The sequence below is a fragment of the Palaemon carinicauda genome, chromosome 15 (assembly GCF_036898095.1).
Source record: "Palaemon carinicauda isolate YSFRI2023 chromosome 15, ASM3689809v2, whole genome shotgun sequence".
Classification (NCBI taxonomy): Eukaryota; Metazoa; Arthropoda; class Malacostraca; order Decapoda; family Palaemonidae; genus Palaemon; species Palaemon carinicauda.
Window position 1 is genome coordinate 120969640 of NC_090739.1, and position 19972 is coordinate 120989611.

Genomic DNA, 19972 nt, shown 5'->3' on the forward strand with positions numbered 1-19972 from the left:
GTACCAATGTAACCCAGATTGCTGACTTCCTGTTACATCTAAGGAACGTAAGATCCCTATCAGCTCCTACGATCAAGGGTTACAGAAGTTTGTTGGCAGCGGTTTTCCGCCACAGAGGCTTGGATCTTTCCTCCAACAAAGATCTACAGGACCTCCTTAGGTCTTTTGAGACCTCAAAGGAACGTCGGTTGTCCACTCCAGGCTGGAATCTAGACGTGGTCCTAAGGTTCCTAATGTCATCAGGATTTGAACCGCTCCAATCAGCCTCTTTTAAGGACCTCACATTAAAAACTCTTTTCCTCGTGTGCTTAGCAACAGGTAAAAGAGTAAGTGAGATCCACGCCTTCAGCAGGAACATAGGTTTCACATCTGAAACGGCTACATGTTCCTTGCAGCTCGGTTTTTTGGCTAAAAACGAGCTTCCTTCCCGTCCTTGGCCTAAGTCGTTCGAGATCCCAAGCCTGTCCAACATGGTGGGGAACGAACTGGAGAGAGTACTTTGCCCAGTTAGAGCTCTTAAGTACTATCTAAGAAGGTCAAAACCATTACGAGGACAATCAGAAGCCTTATGGTGTGCTATCAAGAAGCCTTCTCTACCAATGTCTAAGAACTCAGTTTCTTACTACATCAGGCTTCTGATTAGAGAAGCAAATTCTCATCTGAAGGAAGAAGACCTTGCTTTGCTGAAGGTAAGGACACGTGAAGTGAGAGCTGTGGCTACTTCAGTGGCCTTCAAACAGAACCGTTCTCTGCAGAGTGTTATGGATGCAACCTATTGGAGAAACAAGTCAGTGTTCGCATCATTCTATCTCAAAGATGTCCAGTCTCTTTACGAGTACTGCTACACCCTGGGTCCATTCGTAGCAACGAATGCAGTAGTAGGCGAGGGCTCAGCCACTACATTCCCATAATCCCATAACTTTTTAACCTTTCTCTTGAATACTTTTTATGGGTTGTACGGTCGGCTAAGAAGCCTTCCACATCCTTGTTGATTTGGCGGGTGGTCAATTCTTTCTTGAGAAGCGCCAAGGTTAAAGGTTGTGATGAGGTCCTTTAGTATGGGTTGCAGCCCTGTATACTTTAGCACCTTTGAGTTGATTCAGCCTCCCAAGAGGAACGCTGCGCTCAGTAAGGAAGACGATCTTATTAAAGGCAGAGTAACGGTTCAAGTCGACTTCCTTACCAGGTACTTATTATTTCATTGTTATTGTGGATAACTGATTATATGAAATATGGGATACTTAGCTATCCTTTAATCTTGTACACTGGTTTTCACCCACCCCCCTGGGTGTGAATCAGCTACATGATTATCGGGTAAGTTTAATATTGAAAAATTTTATTTTTATTAATAAAATAAATTTTTGAATATACTTACCCGATAATCATGATTTAATCGACCCTCCCTTCCTCCCCATAGAGAACCAGTGGACCGAGGAATAATTGAGGAGGTGTCAACAAGAAGTACTTGAGTACCTGGCCACAGGTGGCGCTGGTAAATACACCCCCTTCTAGTATTGTGATAGCTGGCGTATCCCTCCATAGAATTCTGTCGGGCAACGGAGTTGACAGCTACATGATTATCGGGTAAGTATATTCAAAAATTTATTTTATTAATAAAAATAACATATTGGTGAAATGAAATAGAGTTCAGCTCATTAGATATTTGTGAATTAAAATGCACGTGAAGTAAATATTAACAATATTAAATCTTATAATTTCAAGTTGATGTGGATTTAACGAAAACAAGTAATTTATATATAGCGTTCGTAAAGTTTGAGTAAACAGAAATAAGCTATGGCAGGTCAAGTAAAACTTTGATTGTATATTTATGAATCACTAACTGTAGATCTATGGCCTGGAATAAAAGAATCTGAATGGTGCGACTGTTGACTGATATTAGAAAGGATCCTTCGTTAATTGGGAGTTTTAAAAGGTACCTCAGCAAGCAGCTGATTACATTGTATAGTTAGATGAAAACATTAATTTATTTGGTCAATAAACCATTTGTGTGAAGCGTTTCAGTGTAAAGAAAGGGAGGGAGAAGAGTTTAGAATTATATGGGTGTGTAGATAAAAGTGAATTTGTGAGTATGTATAAAATAGACGGGATATAAGCTAAATGGAATTTAATGACTACTCCAATCTAAGGAATTTCCCTAGTTTTTCAAGCAATTTAGTAACCAATATCTCTCTCTCTCTCTCTCTCTCTCTCTCTCTCTCTCTCTCTCTCTCTCTCTCTCTCTCTCTCTCTCTCTCTCTCTCTCTCTTGGTGCTACATGAATATACCTTGAAGAATATGCTAATTGTTGAAAGTAAAAGGAGATTTTAAACATATTTTCAAATATCATTGAATCATGAAGTTCTCTTTTATTTTAATCTGATTCTCACCTGCAATTTCAGAACTCCCAACCCCCATCCTTGATCCTTCCCTTATCCCAAAATTTGGAAATGTTTAAAAAACCAAAGACTTGCCTCACATGGCTGATGAGTCTCCCGTTGCCCCCCTCCTCTTTGAGTATCAGCATTTGCCAATTTGTTCCTCGCCACATAAAGGGCTAAAGAGTCCATGAGGTAGATCCTGATCTTAACTAGAGTAATCATATGTTCTTTTAGACTGTTATTTTATTCCCCATGTACAGAACTTGTCCATTCTTTTACTTGTGTCTTGAGAGTTGTATATCAATATCTTACCTTGAATATATTGTACTTGTCAAAGGCTGAAAGTCTACTGGTAAACATGTTGGACTTTAGTCTGCTTATTGATCCAGCTGTCTTGTCTGTGAAGGTTTTTTCATGACAGCTAAAGTCGTGAAAAATAATGGCTGTTATGTAATTATTAGCTTGCTCAAAAGCCTCAAATTCTTTAAGTTTGTAATGGTTTATCAGATTTTAGAATTTGCTCCAAATGATCTTATTCAAATCAAATATTTCAGAATCTTTCAGGAGCTTACATTGTAGAAGGTTAAAATGTCAAATGTACAGGTTTTAATACTATAATTTTAATTTCTTGCAAAGTTGTACACACTTATGTCAATGATAAAAATATCAAATTTATTATGAACTGTGTAATGTAGGTAGTGGAATGTCTATCTAATGTAAAAGGATTGTGATTCAATGTGCTTCAGATATGTTTATGCTCTTTTGAAGTTAATATGTAATGGATGGTAACGGTTTTTTCATTAAAAATTCAAGTTCGAGTATAACCATATCACTATGGTTAATGATAAATGTACTTCGAATTAGTTAAGAGGGTCATTTTCAAGTCTTGCTTTTCAGAGCTTTTTATCATGGCGAGATACCTCGGCTCTCTGAAAAGGTGCACAGCTCGGTTCATAAATTCCATTTTTTTTCTTGTCTCGTGTCGTTTGTGCCCATGACATAAAGGAGGGATAAATAACACTTTAAGCATTTTTAGATAAATTGTGTAATAAGTTTTTGAATATATTATCGTTGACGGGAAAGCTGTCCAGGTGTGTGTTTGCGAGTGTTTGTATTGTTTAAAGGGTGGAAAAGACTGATTTGGTATGAAGAATGGGTTTATAAATCGTTAACAAAGAATTTTGTCAGGTTTGTGTGTTTTAAGAGTGATTTTTTTTTTTGGGGGGGTGGGGTGGGGTGCGGGTTGGTATTTAGATTTATGGCAAGGATTTTTTTATTTCCTTACATTGGTCAAGGTATAAAAGTTCCATTTCCATAAAATTGCTTCGTTTGCATATCCTCATTACATGTGTTTTAAAGATGCATGAGTTCTGGGTAGTTTTTATGGTTAATGCAATACTTATGTGCAGAAATAGTCCTGTTTTTAAACAGTATCATTCCTTGAGGAAAATTCATAACATTGTAAGAGACTTATTAGGTTTATAAAGCTTGCAAATTTTTCAATAATTGGAGTATCGTTAATGCCCTAAATATAAATTATTTATAATCCGTTTTACTTTTTTTATAAATCCCTTAACTAACTTTATAGTTGGATATCTTGTCAATGTATTGATACCGTAAGATTATTAGATTATATAAGATTATTAGATTATACACTGAATCGTGGGTAGGTTCATATCCGACATTTTTTGTGTAGCAAGTTTTTGTTCGTCTTTTAGATTGCCTGGCATTTTAGCCAGTGTTTCTTTTAAGTCATTTGATAACTTTTATCAACTTATCCTATATGCAACTGACGTCATCTTTGATTATCGCTGTAATGATTAAAAGACTTCCCACTCAGATCATGGATAGTTGTGAGAAATTTACAGATTGCTTTATTGAAGGATGGTAAGATAAAATTTTTTACAGTACAATATTAAATGTTATGTCTTTCCATGCCCTAAGGTTTTAATCTTGCCAAAAACAAAGTACTCACTACTGACCTTGTGACGAATTATTTCTGTTCTCACGCCCTTTTGTTTAGTTGCTTGCCCTAAAGAGATCATAAGAACTCAAGCTAGAGAAGTTTTAGTATTAAAATAAAAAAATATAAGATTAGATTAAAATTAACTGATGGAGCCGCAAAAGTAATAAAAATAAAGTATGGGAAATAGGATATTGCATAACCTAGCCACCTTAATGTTACTTTTTTGTTCCACAACGCAATGAAATAGGGCAACTCACACCTCACCGTCTCTTCTCTATCTCTCAAAAACTAGAATAGTTTAGTGTTATCAGTGCACCTCACAGGCTTCTCTGTAGGCTTTAGTTTATGGTCTTGGCAATGTTCCTTCAAGCTCTTTTGTAGCTGCACTAGCTTTCTAGCCCTCAACTTTACCTCCTTTCCTGCCTCATTCTTCCGTCTTCCCTCCAAGCTCTTATAACTTTTACTTCCAAGTACATAATACCCCCCCCCCCCATTGCACTGGGTGTTGAATAGCCTCACAGGCCCAAACACCGGACTATATCCTTAAATTTAATCCAGCCTGCCTTTTAAAAACCCGAAAATCGCAGGGTCCCCATAGGAGAAGGTTTTTTTCTTATTGGTCAAGAGATCAACTGCATTTTACACTACATTGTTTTCTCATTCATTGCATATCGGTATAGCAATAGGATTTAAAACTCAGTAAATTTTCATCCTTGATATCAGTGTCTGATTTAATTGTGATGAGGATCTGCAAATATTGAATATTGGAACTTAGTGCTATGAAAATGTTAAGAATTCCACTGCAAGGAATGAGTGATTGTTGTGCTAGTATTGAGTGATTGGTTTGAGTTTCTTATATAGATGTTAGGTCGCTCTTTTGTCTAATTCTTTTCAAGAGTATGTCGTAAGGTGGACAAGGGAAGTCAGCTTTTATTTTTAGCAGTTTACCTAAAGAAGTCAGACAGGAATGATTTGAGTTACAGCTTTTTGTAGAGGAGTACGAGTTAGGATTGTAGTTTTTTTTTTTTCATAAAGAATTATGGAGAGTTTTGCATTGTAATTTACCTAGCGTAGTTTCTGAACAAATTTCATTTAACTATGTGAAAAGGTGTACCATATCCTTAATCCAATTAGCAAGTACAACACTCAGTAAGTCAGCCCATTGGCAAGCTTAACTCGAGTTACTTAATGATAGGTACGCTCCTCGGACACCCCTTTAAGGGTATACTCGGACGCGAACGACCCCGACGCCAAAAAAAATTCTTGAAAAATCAGTTTTTGCAGTAACCTCCTTTTTTCTTTTGCCAAAAAAAACTTCAATGAATGCTTAAAACAACTGTAAAGATAAATACTACTCATCTGCAGAAAAACTATTTATTATAAATATTTTAAAAAATTAAGTAGAAAAAAAAAGACCTGACAAAAATTCATAAAAAAAAAGTTTATACATATATACACAAATCCTTTTAGGAATTGATTCTTGAATGTTTAGGACACATCTTGATGTATTTTGGATGAAGTCAGACCCATGGAGGTGAAGATCTGAAATGAGAAAAAAAGGGTAACTTTTTTTGGCCAAAAAAATTTGTCCAAATTTCATGAATTTTTTTTGGGTACCCAAATGAAATAGGAAGTGGCTAATTTTTTTAGGGAATAAACATATGTTATCCTAAAATAGAAATATGTAAAAAAATCTTCATTATTTTGTAAATTACATTTATATCAGGGGCCATATCTAAAGGTAATTTTTTGAGTACTTAGAAATTTCGTAAAAAAATACATATATTTAATATATAATATGATATTTATGCAGGTAAAAATATACCAAAATATCACGAATTCTATAGGGAACAAGAATATATATAAATAGGGCAGCTTACGCTTCGGATATGTCCACAAAATGGCCGCCAACCACACTGACTCAGACTCCCTAATCTGCCACTAGGGTATGTCAATTTCAAGGTGTTATTTACTAATCTAATTATTATTGGATATGCATAAAAATTGTATGGTGGGTTGCTGGATAATTGTCGATTATTTTACGACTATAAAATTAAAATTCTGACCCAAAAAAAAATTTTTGAAGGGAAATAAAATCGAAAAAAAAAAATGTAAAACAATATAATATTTTAGCTAAAAAAATTTGATGATATTCAATCAAAAAAAAAGTAAACAAAATTTTCCGACAAATAAACATCTAGAGGAATCATTACTCTGTGATAGTTCCTTAGTACGTAGTAATTTTGAAAGAATTGGGAAAAAACGAAAAAATGGCAATCACCGGAAAATCGAACACATACCTTTATATACGCCATATCTGGCTAAAAAAAAGATAGGCATGGGTAGCCAGATCATCTAGAAACACTTTCCAACACTATAAAAATATAAGTTTTGCGACACTACTTGCCAATTCCTTACGGTAACATGACTAAGCAAAAAAAATGCAAAACAAATAAAAAGGGGCACTCGCGGAAAAATGGCTAACATTCTAATATACGGCATTTCAGAAAAAAAAAAAAATCAGCCACGTGCTAGGCAAACCATCAAGGCACATTTTCCGACAAATAAACATCTAAATGAATAATTACTCTGTGATAGTTCCTTAGTACGTAGTAATTTTGAAAGAAATGGGAAAAAACGAAAAAATGGCAATCACAGGAAAATCGAACATATACCTATATATACGCCATATCTGGCTAAAAAAAGAAGATAGGCATGGATAGCCTGATCATCTAGAAACACTTTCCAACACTATAAAATTATAAGTTTTGCGACACTACTTGCCAATTCCTTACGGTAACATGACTAAGCAAAAAAATGCAAAACAAATAAAAAGGGGCACTCGTGGAAAAATGGCCATTCTAATATACGGCATTTCAGAAAAAAAAAATTTCAGCCACGTGCTAGGCAAACCATCAAGGCACATTTTCCGACAAATAAACATATAAATGAAATATTACTCTGTGATAGTTCCTTAGTACGTAGTAATTTTGAAAGAAATGGGAAAAAACGAAAAAATGGCAATCACAGGAAAATCGAACACATACTTATATATACGCCATATCTGGCTAAAAAAAAAATAGGCATGGGTAGCCAGATCATCTAGAAACACTTTCCAACACTATAAAAATATAAGTTTTGCGACACTACTTGCCAATTCCTTACGGTAACATGACTAAGCAAAAAAATGCAAAACAAATAAAAAGGGGCACTCGCGGAAAAATGCCCAACATTCTAATATACGGCATCTCAGATAAAAAAAAAAAGACATGCACGTGTTAGCCCAACCATCAAGGCACACTTTCTAACACAAACATGAAAAAAAAATCAATAATATACGGCAATTCCTTACTACGTAGTAAATTTTTACAAATATTGAAAAAAAAAAACAGAAATTGGCAACCGCAGTTAAATACCCAATATACCAATAACTACGTCGTATCTGACAAAAACAAAATCACGCATGGGTAGCCAGATCATCTAGACACACTTTCCAACACTAAAAAAGCAAAAGTTTTACGACACTATTTCGCAGTATCTTACGGAAAAATGACTTGGCAAAAAAATGAAAAAAAAATGAAAAAGGGACACTCGCGGTAAAATGCCCGACATTCTAATATACGGCATCTCAGATAAAAAAAAAAGACATGCACGTGTTAGCCCAACCATCAAGGCACACTTTCTAACACATAAACATGAAAAAAAAAATGAATAATATACGGCAATTCCTTACTACGTAGTAATTTTTACAAATATTGAAAAAAAAAAAAACAGAAATTGGTAACCGCAGTTAAATACCCAATATACCAATAACTACGTCGTATCTGACAAAATCAAAGTCATGCATGGGTAGCCAGATCATCTAGACACACTTTCCAATACTAAACAAGCAAAAGTTTTACGACCCTATTTGGCAATATCTTACGGAAAAATGACTTGGCAAAAAAATGAAAAAAAAATGAAAAAGGGGCACTCGCGGTAAAATGGTCCTCGTGGTGATGAACGACATTTTAACTAAAAAAAAATCATGCACATGGTAGCCAAACAATCCACCAAGACTTTCCACAACTGATAACCTATACAAGTTGCACCATTCTACGACAATTTCATAATACGTAATAACTTTGATAATTATGCAAACTACCTTAGAAGGGTAAACTCGGTCGCGCTCGACCCCGACGCGTCTCAGAAATCGGGGAAGGAGTACAGCTACAGCAATGCACATCTGGACACTACTAGAGCGTGTAGGAGAGACACCTCCTGCAGGTCGATCACCCACAAATTCAGTCACGGGGGTGAGTCACGTGAGAAAAACCTGTTTTTTTTTTACGCTCGGGGTCGCAAACGACCCATCGTACCTATCCAGGGTAAAAAATAATAAATAAATAAAAAATAAAAGGATTTTTCAAGAGAGTAGAATCATCAGGTTTAGTATGTAGAGAACAAAGACAATTTGGTATTTTAAGTTTTTGAAATAGCCCTTGTTATATTCTTATTAATGTATTAGGTTACAAAATCACGAAGTTTTAGTATATGCCTGAATATTACAGATATTGTGACATAACTTTGTACCTAACTTAAAAATTTAGTTTTTTTTATATGAATATCTATATAGATATTCTTTAAAGATAGTTATTTTCTCGAATTTAAAGTTTTGAGGTATTAATTATGTGATTTGTTGAACTATCTAAGAAGAAAATTTCAGTGTCCATAAAGTCACTCATATGTAATTGATAGAAGAATATATTTTTTTTTCTTTTTGTACAGAGAAATAGGAGTTTGATGCTTCACTCTTATAAGTGTATATTTTCCTGATGATAATTAACTTTTATACAAGTCACTATTCCGGGTCCTGTTTTTCTATTTCGAAAACGATTCTGTTTTTTTTATTCAGAATTAAAACCCGCAATGATTTCATCATTATTAAATGTTATCAAGTAAGTGAATTGATGAATTTTATCGATAAGTATTTGATTATTTGAAGATATATTTTTGTTCAAGCACCTTACCTTAAAAGGTATTTGGGGGTTCAGAGTTGTTTGTGTTCCGAACAATACCAAAATCATATAGCTCATTTAATATATTTTGTTTATCTTGTTCTAGTTTTCAGCAGAGAATGTCGTTTCCACAAACATGATCTATCATGAGTCTGAGCTCATTTTGGTAACTTTAAAAAAGGCATTCTAAACTTCATTTCAGGTTGAGTAATGTAAAGTCTCATAATAACAAGAATCCGGGAAATGTCGAATTATCATAACAGCTTGATCATCACTATATTGACCGTAATTTGTAGTGATATACTAAGTTACACAGGACCTGCGTAAAATACATAAGAAATTATAAAGGATTGTCTCCTTTGATTATTGCCTGGAGATACGTTATTCAGTGAATATGTGCTCGGGATAGTATAGAAAGGAATTGTAAGCAAAGAATAGTGTAGGAGGAAAGGGAGAGTATCATAGATGATTTATGAGATGATCATATATTATGGGCTTATATACTGAGGATAGTATACTGCAGTAAGGGAATATAAGCTAAAGATATTGTATTAAAGGTGATGATAGTATCTAGTGGGGTTGACTTTATTTAATTCTATAGGTGTGTAAGACAGAAGCTTTTTTTTCAGAGTACTGTATATGATTTAGGTATTAGTTTTAAGCTTAAGCTTGTCATTAGGAGTTATGTCAACTTTGAATTAAAACTTAATCTACCTCAAACTGCAGGTAAATATTCAATAAGAATCGTGTGTTTTATAACTGTCTCTCTGCATGTTGAATGAAAGCCATTTCCATAAGGTTGTTTTAAAAAGATTGTGTCGTTAGCTAAGTGTTTTGGGCTAAACTCGCTTTCCAGGTTTTTCTTAGGTTTGCATTTGAGAACTTTATTACACAGCTAAAGTGGTTCAGGTGTCCATGTGTAAGGTGAATGCGTACTTCGGTCCGATCTGACTGTCTGCTGGGGGAAGTAGCAAGGATGGTCAGGGCAGTAGTCTTGCACGTCTCTTCTCTTTTACCTGACTCAATCATGTGCATTAAATGGGGCGAGACAGGGAGGCAACTTGGCATTTGTGAATCTTGTCTGCTTTTGAGTGAGCTTCAGGTGTCTGTAGTAATGGATCGTTCTGAAATTGCACAAAGGCCTGAACATGACTTTTTATTTATTTTAGATTTTCACGTTGTTTTTCAATCTAGATATATTAATGATCTTTTTTCTTGTCTATGTGTATAATTTCATGTTTCATTAAAAAAAAAAATTAACGTAACACTATAATTGCTGGAATCTGCCTTATAGTAGTAATGTAAATAATGACATGTCTTTTACCATTTAACTTCAGGGGAGCTCCAACCTATTCCTGAAATCTTTAGATTGCAATCCTATTATCATTGTTTGTAAAGTTATTAATAAAAAAATAAAAAAAAAGGAAAAGGAAAGCATTCAAGGGCCTAGTAACATTGTTTCCTCAGAAAAATACTTTGCTCTAAGTTTGGTTACTAGGTGGGACAGGGGATGGCCTTGGTGGGCTTTCCTTTTCCTTTTTTTATTAATAATTTCATGTTTCCATTAGAGAAAGCACTACTTACTTACACAATCATGAAATATGCAACTCAAAATGCTGAGCTTTAAATACACCTGGTCTGATAACAAAGAAAACGAAACGTTTTGTCATACTGTACACCAAATTGGATGAAGGGCGACTCGCCTAAGGACGTTTCTTCGTCGAATCATGAGCTTAATGTATGACAAAGGTTAAGTTTTCTTCGAATCTAGGGAGTTTAAAGTTTTCAGAAAATGGGGTTTCGTGAATTTGATACGTATATGTCATTGAAGTCATAGTGTTTGCATTTCCATTATATAACATTGGAACCTGTCTGTTTGACATTGTTTTCTACAATAAAAGTATATAACGAATTTATAAGTTTTTCTTCAGCAATATTATGTTAATGCGAAGCTTTAATTACATATTTAGGTATACTTTTGTACCTATGAATTAAATTTGATAGTTTCAAGATTGGACATAATTCAGAGGCTTTTGAGGAATATTAACTCTTTAAGGGTCATTATTATTGTGACTTTGGTAAGGAAAAAACCCACTTGACAGACAGCTAGATTGAGAGGTGGACTTTGGTCCAAAATGAAATACGAGACAGTTCGGCCATATTGACTTTGAATATATCATAAGACATTAGTACTGCTGCTCTCATCACCCAGTGGGGGTGTTGAATAAGTCTAAATGAACAAGTAGCTAGTTAGGAGAAAGGACTACTTCATGAGCCTTTTGGCCACCTTTCCGTGGGGAATAAGGCATTTGCTGTACTAGAAGGGGAAAGGGGCGTTTAGGGAGAACACTCTGCCATATGAGGTTTAATATAGGGAGAATACTCAAGTTACGTTTTCTTTTTTTGTTTTTTTTAAATTTTTTCTTTCTTTTCAAATACCAGGGAGACCAAATTAAAAAGTAAGTGTTCTTATATACATTTTATTTCGGAATTTTCAAGATGTTACAAAGTTTGAGTATAGTAAATATATCTTACACAATTTAATGGAGTTTGGTATTTTCCTATAGTATAATGAAAATATAATAAACATTTAAAAGGTCTGTTACAAATGATATAGAAAATGGAGCTGTAGGCCTAGATTTTATTCGTGGAAATACCCGTTGTAAATAATAGGCACCACTCAATAATCATCAACTGAATAAGAAAAATTTGTATGAACGAAATACTAAAAGATGTAAGAGCAAGGATCCTGAATGATTATTTATGACAAAGTAACATCTCAATGCTAATGGTATAATTACATATTTCCTAAGTAAGGTAGATGGACCAGCATTTAAGATATCAGTGGTTTGTAATTTGGACATTAAGTACCACTTTAGTCATATGCTAGGTTAATCATAGTCAGGGAGCTGATGAGGGTTCAATCGTGATGATAACATTTTAATAAATAGCTAATTATTAAAGAGACATCTTGAGTTGAGCAATATTAAGGTTTAGTAAAGGGGCAATATTTCTTATACCCCGTGATTAATGGCAAAGCTGGAGTTATTTTTCAAAAGTGAAATAGATATGCAAGACCATTCAGATGATTAAGCTTAAGTCTTTAAAAGTTTCGACTCTGTAAACTATGTCTATAAATGCTTCATTTGAGGCTGAATTCTGTCCTCATTGACTTTAGCATCAATGTTACTAACAATTTGAGCCTGTGTAAATCAGTTTAAGCACTTGGAAATAAGTCTCCTGAACTAATGATCAGAGATTCAATATCATATATAAGACTAGATTTACATTTATATATTGAGTTATGAAAAATTAACAAACCCTTAGGCTTTAACATTTTATGTGGGGGATATGAAGAAAGAACTAACCTCACCAAGACCAAGGAATGCTAAACTTGAGGCATATCATTTCCATTATGGGTGAATTAGATTCTAATTAGATTTTCACGTATCTGGTACTAAATAATATGAATGAACCCTTGCCAGCTCTCAGACTATACTGAACCTAGGATATGACTAAAGAAGTCAGTAACAACCATACTATCCACCAATGACATCCAAAAGCTGGGCCATGTACCTTACCTATTCAATATATGTAGTTATACCATTAGCAATGATATGTGTTACTTTTTTTTGCCATGAATTATCATTAAGGGCTTTTGCTCTTACAACTTCAAATATTTTCGTCCATACATTTTTTTTCTTAAGCAATTGACATGAGTAATGCCTATTATCTAAAAATAATATCTTAAATAATCATTATAACCAAATTACATTATGAGTTATACAGGCATCTTTTCAAGTTTTTATAATTAACATTTGTACATAAAATTGTAAATGACAAAACAGTATATTATTGTGTATAAAAAGAAACTGGTTTTAATAATTTGATATTTACATAACCATTTTGAATTCCCATTCCATTTATATGAAGTTGCAAAGCAATTCTACCTATAAAACCTTTGCTAGCTTGAAAAGATACAATATATATTTCTATTACCATTAAAAATTTTAATCACTACATTACCCACTAAATCTATAATCATTAATTTAAAGTAACCTTTAAAATACTTCACGAATCTCACAGGCATTTACCAAACTGTTTTAAGAAACCCACATTTTTTTTCACTTTGAGATTCCCTATAGGTAATAATTCTTCCATTGTCCTAAATAATTGATCACGACACTAATATATTTTTTCTTGAAATAAAGTGTAATTACTAAATCCCATAAGTTTAACCTACAGATCAAGAATGGGTTGTGCCTAAGCATTCTCTTTACATAACATTGATCTTAACCCTTTCATTAGGTCTTTCGAAAATAATCTTGAAGTTTTACATCAAAAGCACTTTTAGAACATCTGTTTTTAAGAAATATTTCGTGAATGTTGATTTAAAACTATTTTACTGATGGTTTCCTACTTTTAAGACTACCATAACTCGAACTGAATCACTATTCCTTTCACAAAACCTTTTAACAAATTTAATTCCTAAAATGCTCCAAATTACAAACATTATTAACTATATAGGCTATATTCTAAATTAGAATACAAGAAATAATTGCACCTTTTGTATAACGAATATGCTAAGCTTAAAACCAGCAAACAAGAAATTTTACACTTTTAAAAGCAATTTTGTCAATTTAATGTTTTGATGCAAATTCCTGCTCACTAGATTGAAGAAAAATGATTATGATCTTCCACTAAAAACAAGCATTTGGAATGTTATACATGACCAGAATAATTAGAATATTGAAATTTTGATAAAAATAAAATTGTGAAAATTACTTGAACAAGCTTTATATGAAGTTTTGAGATTAAGCTTACAAACATGGCACTTTTTGCCAGGCGTTCTTGTTATAGTAAATATAACATTAATAAGAGAGAGAGAGAGAGAGAGAGAGAGAGAGAGAGAGAGAGAGAGAGAGAATCATGTTGGCCTTCTAATGCTTACTATTATGACCTTAAATACAGCGGCTCCCTTCAAAAATATTCCAAATGATTCTATTCATGACTTTCCGTGATTCCCATTACAAAAGATAATTGTGTAAGATGCTTGCAAAAAATGTGAACCTATTTAGTAAAAGCAAAAGCAAAATCTTTGTAGAGAATACTTGTTTCTTCCTTTAACTGAAATATGCGGAAAACCATTCTAATAGACCTACTTGTGCTTTATGAAATTTTCACTTATGCAAGAGGGAAGGAAATATGACTGTTACTTGGAAACTTATAAGCCAAAAACATAAATTAATAAGTCTTAATTCTCTGGTATATTTATGTCAGCAATTATACATGTATTGATTGCTAGGATGTGATAAGTATTCCCAACCCTGCCCTACAGAAAATAATTGACTGAAAAGCCCTGGTAAGATGTGGCTAATCAAGAGACCCATTTTTTTCAATAGCTTCTATCTTTTAAGAGAACATTGATCTTCTACAGATTCGACAGTGTAAAAGAAAATTCAATGACAGTTACTAATAATTAGTGGACAGTCTTGAAAGAGAAGAATTGGTGTACAAAGACAAATATCAAATGGTATTTATAGTTTAAATAATGAGTTGTAGGTTATATTCACGAGCAAATAATGTACTTTAATACAGTATACAGATTGTAGAATGAATTTGAATCAATAACTAATAAGGTGATTAATATAAATTTCTGTCACACATTTAGATAACTTGTTTACATTACTTTACACAATTCTACACATTGCATGATATAGAAGTATGTTAAGAGCTTCAAAGGAAATTGACAATTGATTTACAGCTAGTTAATGCAATTTAAAAACATCAACAAATTTCTAAGGAAAGTCTCCTCCTCCTTTTACATTTGTAGATCTTAATTGGTTTATTAATGTGTAATTTTATCATCTTCCAAACAAATTTACAATAATATATATGTAACTAATCTATTCAACATTACGTAAAAGAATTTTGGTTAATTATTTTTTGAGAAGTTCGCCAACTTGTTTGAAGGTAACTAAACGAATATTTTGCTCGTTTAATATAAAAAAATTGCCATCTAAATTTGAATTACAAAGTAAAAAAAAAAAATAGAAAATTGATCTGGACCCAATTTTCAAAAAAAAAAAAAAAATAGAAAAAAATAGAAAATTCAAATTTTGGGTGTTTAAAATTTACTCGCAAAAAATATTATCATATAGATGCATAGATTTAACTTTCTAAAATTGGTTCGATAAAAACTGACTTGGTGAAGAAGATTAAGAGCGAATACAATACTTGCTATTAGAATGAGCAAAAGTCAATGGCATTAATAATTAAATTCACGGTTTCCAGAAACACACACTTTGATAAACATGAAATAATCTGGTAAGATCATTGTTGTAGAAAATACAAACTTAAGAGGAAATTTGTATTTTTCCTAACTATACAAACCTGTGATCTTTACATAAAAGAAGATATCAGCTTAAGCTGGCATACAGGTATCAAAATATTTAACGAGATGTCGACAACCAGTTGTTACCATTACAGTAGTAGCAAGGAAGCACCGCCTCTCCTATTCACTCATTACTACTCCACTTTGATGGCAAACGGGGCTTCCAGGTGTAAGTGATGGCAGGCAAAATTTTTGAAAACAACTAAAATGTTTGTAAATTTAAAAAAAAAAAATACAAACTACAGTACATTCAAATCATTCAGATGTTCCTACACGAATACAAACCTTTGTTTTTTACAAACGAGACTCTTACTTGGGTGTGTGGAGGTCCTTTTCAACTGGCTGAAACTTTTATGTAGGATTGCAACACTCGAGCATGATAATGTGTAAGGAGTGAGAATCCTGACATCTTGTGAACAAGTATCTTGACACTGATAGCCAGTTGATGGCCCGTGTATAAGAGGAAAGCGAGTTTAGAACAATTGTGACAGCGTCTCAGGCGATGTATAATCAATAAGATTGCAAATACGTATGCACAATGTGGTCCACTCATACACACCAACTCCCGTTTGTAAGGAGATTGGGGACGTAACAAGAAATATAATAAATATATATTAGCTATGAGCTACATGGTGCTTATCTGCAGTTGACAAGTTACAGCTGACAGGGAGTCAGGTACTGTACTGCATCCCAAGAGAAGGGAAGGTGAAGAAAAGAAAAAGCCAGTCATTGCTTTACATTGATTGCAGACTAAAGGGTTGTGGTGGCCGATGTGGTAACGTCCCTGACTGGTGAAAGCCAGACTGGAGTTCGAGGCCCACTCAAATTCGTTAGTTTCTTTGGTCACTGCAACCTCACCATCCTTCTGAGCTAAGGATTGGGTGTTTGAGGAGCCTATAGCTCTATCTGCTGAATCATCAGCAGTCATTGCCTGCCCCTCCTTGGTCCTAGCTTGGGTGGAGAGGGGGCTTGGGCACTGATCATATGAATATATGGTTAGAGTCTAGGGCATTGTCCTGCTCGTTAGGGTAATATCACTGTCCCTTACCTCTGCCATTTATGAGTGGCCATTAAACCTTAAAGCCTTTCCTCTGTCCTCTAATGACTACTAATAGTCTTGTGAGAGGAGCTAAGGTAGCTATACCTCTTGCTGAGCAGCTACCACAGGCCCTAGCATAAACTCATCTAGAGCCTTGTGCGTCACATCTTGCTGGTAGTGAGCTGTAAACATGGTTTGTTGTTTCCATATGCCGGCCTGTAAAACCTGCATCACAGAAAGGTTCTTTCTGAATACCAGAGCTATGCTCATGCTGCTGAGTCATGAGCTCTGGGTCATACCCCTCGTTGGGGAGGAGAAGGATTGATGGCACGGTCGATGACAAATGCCTAATCTAGGGGATGGTGTTCTTGGTCACTTTCCTCTCGACCCTTCCCAAACTGATTAACTTATATCACCTGAGGGCAAGCTCCTCATTTCTTTGAGATAATGCCTTAGTGCTCTCATACGACACAAAATCAGGCGATCAGGGTCATCGGTTATCTGCAGAAGACAAAATGTGGAAGGAACTGAATCTAGTTGGAAACCACCGGATTTTGAAACAAACTCAGGAATGAAGCCAAATGAAAACTGATTCCAGCCCCTTAAGAAGTGGGCGATGTCGTAGAAGAGACCACATAGCCCAGTGAGCCTCTTAGCAGAGGTCAAACCAAGCAGAAATACCGTCTTTAAAGTTAAATCAGTTGTCTGAAACCAGACTTAACAGATTGTATGATGTTCCTTTCAAGGAATAAGAAACTTTTGTTAGTCCTGGAGGTTTCACTTCCAACTGGGAGCAAGTTTGCTCAAAACTCCATATGATCATACACAATTCTACAGAAGAGTAAATATCAACTCCTTCCAGTCTATATATCTGGTTCAAGGCCTAGTGATAGCCTTTTACTGCCGAAACTGAGCAAGTTTATCCTTCCAGAGATAGTAAAAATCTATGGTTGTGCTGTCATCATCAGCACTACCAAGCTATTGAGCTAGAAGTCCCTCAACTCTAGGAGTTTTGTGTGGGGCATTGCTGATCTGACTCAGACCACAGCCAGGAAGCGATGTGCTGCACCAGGTGAGCCCCTAACTTTCTTTGATGCTTCGGAGAAGAGCATCAAAGCTGGAGGAGGAGAAAGGTTGTCTACCCCTGAAGAAGGTCGGAGTCTAACATCCACCAACTTTCAGTTTTTATTCTGCTCTGACCACACTGGAACAAGCATTCCAGGAGAATGAATGAATGATTTGAAGTTCTCTGACATCGAAGGTCATTGACGCCAGCATTCCAAGAGAGTCCCTGCCCTGAGACCAAGAGGTCTTCAGTTTCAACTTCAGTGAATGGATGCCAAGGTGACTGGTTAGCGCCAGTCACTCTTAATGATACCAGTTGACCAAACAGGCACATTCACAGATGTGCTTGCAGCAAGTTTTGCTGGAGGAACAGTGCAACCCTTCCTTGAATCTTGAGACTTTCCTTCTCAAATTATTTCTCTTTTTTTACCACAATTCCAAGATCGAGGCAAAACTCATGATATCTGTCTCATTGATGGGGAAGGGTCTGAACCAAGTCTGCCAATCATCCAGGTAACAGAAGATGAATGCCATTGAAGTGGGCCCAGGCCAAAACCAAAGTGAACACACATGTGAACACTTGAGAGGCTGTTGACAGACCAAAGCACACCACTCTGAACATTTATATCTTGTTGTGCAATATGATTAAGAGGAGCTTCATTGAAATATGATGGATGGGGACCTGGAAGTACGCATCTTTTAGATCCAATGTGATCATCAAGTCACCCTTCTTACTGCCTGTCTGACCGTGGCAGCGGTCTCTAAATTGAATGGAGTCTAAGTCAAACTAATACAAGACCTACAGATCTATGACTGGTCTCTAGCCTCAAAATGCCATCTCAACAAGAAAGAGTCTGGAGACTCATTGAGGATCTTTTGGAAAGCACCCTTCTCCATTGTGGTCCAGACAGTGCTTGATCTAATGGCAGGGGAGAATTAAACTTGTTTAAGACATCATATAGTATAGGCTAAAAGGGGTGTGTACACATTTGCCTTTTAAAAGTAAACCATGCATTTCCTTTTACATATGATGGGAACATCTAAGAGTTGGGTAGAACTTTTGCACTAGTACATTTTTCTAAAGAGCTCTTTTGCAATTATAGTTCAGCACCATTAGGCTGAAATGCTAGTACTCAGATTAAACATAATAACCAACTAGGGAAGAGTCTTTAGAATGAAAAGTTATATTTATTTATAATGTTAATACATAGCCAACACATCAATAATATACTTCAATGTCACTTGCAGAGTTAAAAAAAATGCATTTTTTGGGGGATTCTTTAACAAAATTGCCTTGTTTGAAAACCACAAAAAAATTGAAAGCCTCCCTAGATACTATTATTCATTGAAGAGCTCAGTGTGAAAAACATCCTTATGATGGTCCTTTCATCAAAAAAAATTTCCAATCTTTGATTTCAGTAGTGAATGAGGGTAAATATTAGCCAATTTTCCCCCTAACCCAAAAACCAATTTTAACTAAACCCCTTTGGGGGCTTTAAAAATAATCCAGATATGATGTTACTTTCCTGGTCTAGGTATAAGTTTTTCAATGTCCAGGATTTGACTATGACTGTTTTAACCCATTCACTCTAAGACTGTTCCCTGGTTTGTTATTCTGTAAAATCTGAACACTAGCATTTCAGCTTAATAGCGCTGAACTATGATTGCATATTGAGCTCTATGGAAAAATCATACCAAGTGCAAAAGTTCTACCCAACTTTTTTTTTTTAATGTTCCCATCATCTGTAAAAGGAAAATGCATTGCGTAGCTGTAAAAGAGAAATGTACGCAGACAACTCCCCTGAGCCAGGGCTTATAGTGCAGTGTGAGTGTGAGCAAGACACGGGTTATGTTGAGAGGCGTAAGGTGCTGTGCTGCTCCCTCAACCCACCCAAGTGAGCTGGATGGTAATCTCACCTGTTGTGCCAACACAGTTGCCTGGGCTCACGGGAGACTAGAGGAGTCTCAAGACCTTTGTGGCAAGATAAGCTGCACACTGGGTTGCAGAAGAATCTCAAACACAATCACCTGTCGGCTCTGGCAAGGTCGGCTCCAGAGCTAAAATGCCCTGGCGACAAATCTTGCCGTCGCTTTTGAGCTACCTGGGTAGCTGGATTCCCAGAAGTAGATGGC